Raw genomic sequence first — 9,623 nt, forward strand, 5'->3', positions numbered from 1 at the left:
ACATTGTAATCATTAAGGAAATGCAAATCAAAACCACATGAAACAGCACCTTATTTCCATTAGAATTGCTATTATTAAAAAACCTAAAACACAGAAAATAAGTGTTGGCAAGGATATGGAGAAATTGGAACTCTTGTGCACTGTTGGTAGGAATATAAAATAGTGGAAAGAAGTATGGTAGTTTCTCAAAAATTCAAGAATAGAATTACCATGTGACCCAGCAATTCTACTCCTGGATATATATCCTAAAGAATTAAAAGCAGGGTCTCAAAGGGATATTTGTACACCCATGTTCATAGCAGCATTATTCACAATAGATGAATGGATAAGCAAAATGTCTGTACACGCACACACATAATGGAATATTACTGAGCTTTAAAAGGGAGAAAATTCTGATATATTCTACAGTATGAATGAACCTGGAGGACATTATGTTAAGTGACATAAATCAGTCAAAAAATACAAATATTGTATAATTCCTCTTATATGAAGTACCTAGAAGAGTCAAATTTATAGAGATAGAATGGTGGTTGTCAGGGGCTGAGGGATGGAAGAAGGGGCATTAATGGGTAAAGAGTTTTAGTTTACAAGATAAAAAGAGTTCTGGAGATTGGTTGCACAATAATATGAATATACTTAACGTCATTGAGTTGTAAACCTAAAAATGGTTAAGGTGATTCTTCCAGGGATGGTGTGTATAGGTATTTGGATGGTCTAGTGTTTGACATACTGTTGTAGTCTGTCCTACAATATAGCCTCTAACAATACTAGGCTGCCCTGAACACCTGGTAATAGAATCATTTACCTTTATACCGACGGTTGGGAAAGCACCAAAAGCCACTGTGGTGTGTGCCCAGGCCGACTTAAAGGAGCTGTGATACCTACAGTTTTTAAGAGGTTGTCTAAAATGAAAAACACATCAGTAGAGCCTATGATGATTCTATGTGTGCTAAGTGTGCTTGTGACAGGATCAAGTGTGCTTTCCTTATTGAGGAGCAGAAAATCATTTTGAAAGTATTGAAGGCATAAGTACGGAGTCAGAAAGCTAAATTTAAAAATGAAGCTTTTAGGGGTGCCTGGATGGCTCAGTCGATTGAGTGACCAACTCTTGATCTCATCTCAAGTCTTGATGTCAGGATTGGGAGTTTGAGCACAGCATTGGGCCCCACAGTGGGCATGGAGCCTACTTAAAAAAAAATGAAGCTCTTTTGAGTAAGAAAAAAACCAAAAGTCTTGTTCTGTTAAAAGATTAAGATAAAACATTGCTGAAAGAAATTGAAGATGACATAAACAAATGGGAAGATGTTCATCTTCGTGAATTGGAAGAACCAATATGATTAAAACATCTGTACTACCCAAAACAATCTACAGACTTAATGCAATCCCTATTAAAATACCAACATTTTTCACAAAACTAGAACAAATAATAATCCTAAAATTTGTATGGAACCACAGAAGATCCCCAAAAGCCAAAGTAATATTGAAAAAGAACAAAGCTGGAGGTTTCACAATTCCAGATTTCAAGTTATACTACAAAACTGTAGTAATCAAAACAGTATGGTACTGGCACAAAATAGACACAAAAATCAATGGAACAGAAGAGTCCAGAAATAACCCCACACATTTGTGGCCAATTCACAACAAAGGAGGCAAGAATGTATAATGGGAAAAAGGCAGTCTCTTCAACAAATGGTGTTGGGAAAACTGGACAGCTACATGCAAAAGAATTAAACTGGACTACTGTCTTACATCATACACTAAAATAAACTAAAAATGCATTAAAGACTTAAATGTGAGACCTGAAACCATGAAACTCTGAGAAGAAAACATAGGCGGTAATTTTTTTGATATCAGACATAGAAACATTTTTTCAGATAGTCTCCTAAGGTAAGGGAAACAAAAGCAAAATTAAACTATTGCAACTACACCAAGATAAAAAGCTTTTGCACAGGAAAGGAAATCATCAACAAAACAAAAAGGCAACTTACTGATTGGGACAAGATATTTGCAAATGATATGTCCAATAAAGAGTTAATATCCAAAACACATCAAGAATTTATACAACTCAAAGCCAAAAAACAATCCAATTTTTATTTACTTATTTATTTGTTTGTTTATTTAACAATCCAATTTTTATTTTATTTTTTTATCTTTTTTAATATTTTTAATTTTTTTATTCATGAGAGACACAGAGAGAGAGACAGAGAAAGACAGAGACACAGGCAGAGGGAGAAGCAGGCTCCATGCAGGGAGCACTATGTGGGACTGGATCCTGCGACTTCAGGATCATGCCCTGGGCTGAAGGCAGGCACTAAACTGCTGAGGCACCCAGGGATCCCCACAATCCAATTTTTTAAATAAGCAGAAGACATGGGAATCCTTGGGTGGCTTGGTGGTTTAGTGCTTGCCTTTGGTCCAGGGTGTGATCCTGGAGTCCTGGGATCAAGTCCCACATCAGGCTCCCTGTATGGAGCCTGCTTCTCCCTCTGCCTGTGTCTCTGCCTCTCTCTCTCTCCTCTGTGTCTTTCATGAATAAATAAATAAAATCTTTAAAAAATAAGCAGAAGACATGAACAGACATTTATCCAAAGAAGACATATAGGTAGCCAACAGACACATGAAAAGATGCTCAGCATCACTGATCATCAGGAAACTGCGAATCAAAATCACAATGAAGGGCTCAGGCTGAAGAGCACACGACTCTGATCTCGGTCTCATGAGTTCAAGTGTAGAGACTATTTAAATAAATTTAAAAAAACCTTAAGGGCAGCCCGAGTGGCTCAGTGGTTTAGTGCCTGCCTTTGGCCTGTGGTGTGATCCTGGAGATCCGGGATCGAGTCCCATGTCGGGCTCCCTGCATGGAGCCTGTTTTCTCCCTCTGCCTCTCTCTCTCTCTCTCTCTGTCATGAATGGATGAATAAACTTTTTTTAAAAAAAACTTAAAAAAAACCTATAATAAGGTATATCACCTCATACCTGTCAGAATGACCAAAACCCAAAACACAAGAAATAATAAGTGCTGGCTAGGATGTGGAGAAAAATGAACCCTTTTGCACTATTGGTGGCAATGCAAATTGGTACAGCCACTGGAAAACATTAGAAAGTTTCCTCAAAAAATTAAAAATAGGATCCCTGGGTAGCACAGCGGTTTGGCGCCTGCCTTTGGCCCGGGGCGCGATCCTGGAGACCCGGGATCGAGTCCCACGTTGGGCTCCCGGTGCATGGAGCCTGCTTCTCCCTCTGCCTGTGTCTCTGCCTCTCTCTCTCTCTCTCTCTATCATAAATAAATAAAAATTTTTTTAAAAATTAAAAATAGAATTTCTGGGACACCTGGGTGGCTCAGTGGTTGAGCGTTTGCCTTCGGCTCAGGGCGTGATCCCAGGGTCCAAGATCGAGTCCCGCATCGGGCTCCCCACGTGGAGCCTGCTTCTGCCTCTGCCTGTGTCTCTGCCAATCTCTCTCTCTCTCTCTCTCACTCTCTCTCTCTCCTTCTCTCCCTCCCTCTGTGTCTCTCATGAATAAATAAATAATCTTTAAAATCTTTAAATATCTTTTAAAAAATAGAATTACTATCTGATCTAGTAATTCCACTATCAGGTATTTACCCAAAGAAAATGAAAATACTAATTCAAAAAGATATACACTTCTCTATGTTTATTGCACTATTATGTACAATAGGCAAGATATGGAAGCAAACCAAGTATCCATTGGTAGATGAACAGATAGAGGATGTGTGTAAATACACACAACAGAATATTACTAAGCTGTAAAAAAGAGTGAAATCAAGTCATTTGCAACATATGGACCTAGGTGATATAATGCTAAGTGAAATAAATCAGTCAGAGAAAGACAAATACCATATGAGTATACTCATATGTGGAATTTTTAAAAAAGATTTAAAGGATTTAAAAAGGATTTATTTATTCATCAGAGACACAGAGAGAGAGAGAGAGAGGCAGAGACACAGGCAGAGGGAGAAGCAGGCTCCATGCAGGGAGCCCGACGTGGGACTGGATCCCAGATCCCAGGATCACAACCTGGGCGGAAGGCAGGTGCCCAACCACTGAGCCACCCAGGCGTCCCTCATATGTGGAATTTAAGAAACCAAACAAATAAATAAACAAAGAAAAAAGAGACCAAAAAAAAAAATTGACTCTTAAATACAAAGGACTAACTAATACAAAAAAATCGACTCTTAAATACAAAGGACCTACTGCCAAAGGGGAGCTAGGTGGGGGGATGGGGGAAATGATAAAAGCGATTAAGAGTATGCTTACCTTTTGAACACTGAGAAATGTATAGGGTTGTTGAACCGTCATATTGTACGCCTGAAACGAACATAACACTCTATGTTAATTATATTCGAATTAAAAATATACGTAAATAGGGACGCCTGGGTGGCTTAGTGGTTGAGCGTCTGCATGGAGCCTGCTTCTCCCTCTACCTGTGTGTCTCAGCCTCTCTCTCTGTCCCTCATGAATAAATAAATAAAATCTTTAAAAATCTATATGCAAATAAAAAAATAAAGGTAAACAATGGTTAAGATGGTAAATTTTGTGTTACACGTATTTGACCATAATTAAAAATTTTTAAAAAGACAATTTTTTTTTTAAAGATTCCATTCAGGGCTTGAGTTCAAGCCCTGCATTGGGCCCCCCACTGGGCGCAGAGCCTACTTAAAACATTAATAACCGGGCAGCCCCGGTGGCGCAGCCGTTTGGCGCCGCCTGCAGCCTGGGGTGTGATCCTGGAGACCCGAATCTCAAGTCCCACGTCGGGCTCCCCGCATGGAGCCTGCTTCTCCCTCTGCCTGTGTCTCTGCCTCTCTCTCTGTGTCTATGAATAAATAAATAAAATCTTAAAAAAAATTAATAACAGAATGATTAACAAGGAAATCTCTGTATGCATAAAAGTTTTTTAATACACTTCTAAATAAAGCAGCCTGGGTGGCTCAGCAGTTTAGAGCCACCTTCAGCCCAAGGCCTGATCCTGGAGACCTGGGATCGAGTCCCATGTCGGGCTCCTTGCATGGAGCCTGCTTCTCCCTCTGCCTGTGTCTCTGCCTCTCTGTTTCTCTCATGAATAAATAAAATCTTTTAAAAAAATACACTTCTAAATAATCTATAGGAGAGGAACTCCCAGTGGAAATGAGAAATAGTTTCAACTAAATGCTGATATAAATACAACATACCCATACCTTTGGCTCAGAACGTAATTCTGGGGTCCCAGATTGAGTCCCACATCGGGCTCCCTGCATGGAGCCTGCTTCTCCCTCTGCCTATGTCTCTGCCTCTCTCTCTGTGTCTCTCGTGAATAAATAAATAAAAGCTTAAAAAAAAAGAACTTAATGAAGTAGAAGGCAAACATACAACAGAGAATATTAATAAAGACAAAGGTTTGTATTTTTTTTTTTTAATTTATCTATGATAGTCACACAGCGAGAGAGAGACAGGCAGAGACACAGACAGGGAGAAGCAGGCTCCATGCACCGAGAGCCCGACGTGGGATTTGATCCCGGGTCTCCAGGATTGCGCCCTGGGCCAAAGGCAGGCGCTAAACCGCTGCGCCACCCAGGGATCCCGAAAACTTTGTGTTTTGAAAGGACTAATGGCTAAACCCCTGGCACAACTGATCAAGAATGAGAAGAGAAAATGTTTAAATAGCCATTATTGGAGGGCACCTGGGTAGCTCGGTCAGTTAAGCGACTGACTCTTGATTTTGGCTCACGTCATGATCTCAGGGTCCTGGCATCCAGCCCCACATTGGGCTTTGCATTCAGCATGGAGTCTGCTTGGGATTCTTTCTCTCCCTCAGCTTGTTCACCTGTTCATACTCCCTCTCTCAAATAAATAAGTCTTTCAAAAAAAATAAAATAACCAAAAAAATAAAAAATAAAAAAAATAAAATAACCATTATTGGGAATAAAAAGCTCACATATCATTATAGAATCTACAAAAATTTTTAAATGATATTATGGACAACTTTATTCCAGTAGTTTCTGCATTTTTTTTGAAATGGGCAAATATGAGAAAAAATAAAACATACAAAATGGACATAAGAGGTAATGGAATATCTGCATCGTTCTACACTTATGATTGAAATCAGAAAGCAAATCAATACTTAAAAATATTCCAAGTCACTCCAGGCCCAGATGGCTCTATCATTTGAATTCTACTAAAATATTTAAGGAAGAAATTATGCTAATTTTACACTAATATCATCTCTGGGCCTTAGTTTCCTTGTTTGTAAAAGGCAGATGTTGAAGCAGCCAACTTCAGAATTCTCTTCCAGTGTCAGCCCTTAATAACTCTCCTGTTGCCCCTTCTTGGCAGGCCCTGGTCCAAGGGAAGTTGAGGACATTTGGCTTTGAAGGGGAAAGATTTCAGAATTCTGAAGTTTAGAACCCACTAATCACCTGGGATGAATGGGCGTCACCTGGGCTCTGTTCTCCACACTCTGTAATTTGCTATTAATGTTGCCATTGAACTGATATGGGTTCTCCTCCAATGGTCACATAATCCCCCCATGCCCTTTACTCCCAGGGGAGCCTATTTTAATTATCTTGCTAGAAATCGTACTAAATATTTTATATCCTTTTTCCTTACATCCTTCTTCCTAAGTATAGGTTAACAAGCATGTGTAATTGAGTTTTCTCTTCAGAATATAGGGTCATAGAGATGAGTATTGAATAGAGATGAATACTGAATAGAGATGTTATTGCAATCTCAGAGAGCAATCAAGGAAATTAAAGTACATATAGTTACTTACTTCTATACTAACTAAATCTTTCCAATTTTCTATGATTTTTGAATTCTTGTCTCCTTAAAAAATATCTCCCTACATTTCAGGCTGTGCGCAGTCTCTTTAGGTATTACAAATATGTTCTCTTAGCAGCTCCAAATCCCTTTTTCTAAGGTACTGCTTCTATTTTTCTGTGAGTTAAGAAAAGAGATTATCAGATATATTAGGATTGTGTGCAAACTAGGAGCAAATAAACCCTAATGAAGGTAAAATGGAAAAGTTTTACTGAGATACTAACCTATAGATAGACTCTTCCTCTTCACTCAAGGACATAGTAGGACTTTTAGAAAAAAAAATGTATGTATGTATGTATGTATGTATCTATTTAAGAGAGAGCGAGCCTGAACGAGGAAGGAGTAGAGGGAGAGAGAGAAACAGACTCTGCGCTCAGAGCAGAACCCAATACAGGACTCAACCCCACAAACCTGAGATCATGACCCCAGCTGAAATAAAGAGCTGAATGCTCAACTGATTGAACCACTCAAGCTCCCAGATACTAGGTTTTGTTCTACTAGTCTCAGGGATAGTTTGTGGCTTCTATTGAAGAAATAGGGATTGAAAAGAGATGAATTTCTTCTGACAATGGTTTCTTATGGCCTGGGGCCGTTGAACTTGGATGGGAAAAAATTATATCTTTATTTTAACTAATATGTATCTGAAACATAGTATTTCCTTCAATTACATATGTAGGCAACAGACCACTGTTGTACTAACAACATGAAGACCGCTGTTGTACTCTTGCATTTGGCATCAGCAGACACAATGATTTTCATATCTTATTATGGTTGCTGCAATATGTTGAAATATTGTTTACGTTTATCACTACTTTAAAAGTATGAAGTTATTGTACTCTTTACTAGATGTTGGTATTTAATATGCTTTTTAAAAAATCCATATGTTATTATACCAGATGTCTGTGTTTAAAATATTTTGAGGGCACCTGGGTGGCTCAGTTGGTTAAGTATCCAAACCTTGATTTTGACTCAGGTCATGATCATAGGGTCATGCGATGGAGCTCCACATCGGGCTCTGTGCTGCTGTTCTTGCTCTCTCTCTCAACATAAATAACATTGTAAAAAATAATAAACTATTTTAATAATTCTACATTAATATTTCTCCAAGGCTGGGGGCATTTGGGTTGCTCAGTTGGTCAAGCATCTGCCTTTGACTTGGGTCATGATCCAAGGGTTCTGGGATCAAGCCCCACATAGGGCTCCCTGCTTGGTGAGGAGTCTGCTTCTCCCTTTCCCTCTGCCTGCTGCTCTCAGGGCTCCTGCTCTCTCTCTCTCTCACGCTCTCTGTCTCAAATAAATAAATAAATAAATAAATAAATAAATAAATAAAATCTTAAAAAAATATTTCCCTGAGGCTGATAGAAGGAAAGAAAGAAAGGAAGAAAGGAAGAAAGAAAGAAAGGAAGGAAGGAAGGAAGGAAGGAAGAAAGAAAGAAAGAAAGAAAGAAAGAAAGAAAGAAAGAGCAAAGGGCTGTGAGTCTGTGATTCCTCTGGGAGAATGTGGCAGCTCATTGCATCCAGAGACAGTCATGTGTCACCAAATTGGGAATGGAAACAGTTGACCTGTGGGGACCACTGCTTGATGAGGCCCCCAGTGAAAAGCTCTCCCCAAACAGTATATAACTCATGGGAATGAGGAACCTCTCCCCCCATGCCAGCTTTCTTTCTTATACCTGAGTTTTAGGGCTAGAGTCTGTAGCCACAGAAAGACATAGCTTCATTTATGGGAATTCTGTCCATTGTAGACATAAACAGCATGGAAAATGTTAAATACCTGATCGTGAGATCTGGTATAATATATATACATATATATACATATATATATGTGTATATATATATATATATATATATATATATATATTGCAATGTTGTATGAAAAAAAAAACTCCCCTTTTGTATTACAGTCATGTGGTCTCATATATGACCATTAGATACATTTTTTTAAAAGTCTAATTGGATTGCTCAGGGGCCTTTGATGGAATTCTTGAATAGTGGCTATGTTTCAGATTGGGGCTAAAGTCTGACAGTCTGCATGTGGGTCATAGTTGTGAGAGGTCATGTGTAGTCCTGGCCTCTCCATTTGCAGCCTCCCAGTTCAGGGCACCAAACTGGGAGCCCAGACATCTTTGCACAGAGTCAGTTTCCACTGCCTCCATCAGACTCTCCAATGGCAGCCTTACAGATGCAGCTCGGCTCTCTGCCTCACCTTCTCCCATTTCTCCATGTCATACATAAACTCTCAACTCATGAACTGAAAGAAGGACCAAGACAGGGGCACCTGGGTGGCTCAGTGGTTGAGCGTCTGCTGTCAGCTCAGGTCGTGATCCCAGGGTCCTGAGATCAAGCCTGTATCAGGCTCCTTACCAGGAGCCTGCTTCTTCCTCTGTCTATGTCTCTGCCTGTCTCTCTCCATGTCTCTCATGAATAAATAAATAAAATCTTAAAAAAAAAAAAAAGGACCAAGCCAAAAGCTTTTTCCTCCTTGTTTCTATCTTGTCCACAAATTCCCTCCTACAAAGAGAAGACCCCTTGGATAGTGAGCAGGAGAACTAGCCCTGCCTCTCTTCAACTCTTACAGAGAGCTTGTTTCCCCACCCCTGTTTCCCCTCCTCAGGCCTCTCTTGCCCTTTCAGAGAGAGGGGGTAGGGCCCGAGGGAGAGGTAGGAGTAGTGCCCAACCTTTCTATTATTCTCTGCACCCTGACCTTTCCTCTCTACAGCTGGGACTAATGTGGGAAGAAGAGTCTCAGGCCTTGGCTTGCCAGATTATGCAATGGACCAGCTGATAGGTGAGGCAGGTTCCTTCCAC

The 9,623-nt window shown here is 39.7% G+C and overlaps 1 pseudogene; it reads left to right on the forward strand.

The window, feature by feature from the left end:
* The first annotated feature begins 709 nt into the window (after positions 1-709).
* LOC121473203 lies at positions 710-6,401 on the forward strand (annotated as a pseudogene).
* The last annotated feature ends 3,222 nt before the right edge of the window (positions 6,402-9,623 follow it).

This window comes from Vulpes lagopus, chromosome 12, assembly GCF_018345385.1.
Source record: "Vulpes lagopus strain Blue_001 chromosome 12, ASM1834538v1, whole genome shotgun sequence".
Lineage (NCBI taxonomy): Eukaryota > Metazoa > Chordata > Mammalia > Carnivora > Canidae > Vulpes > Vulpes lagopus.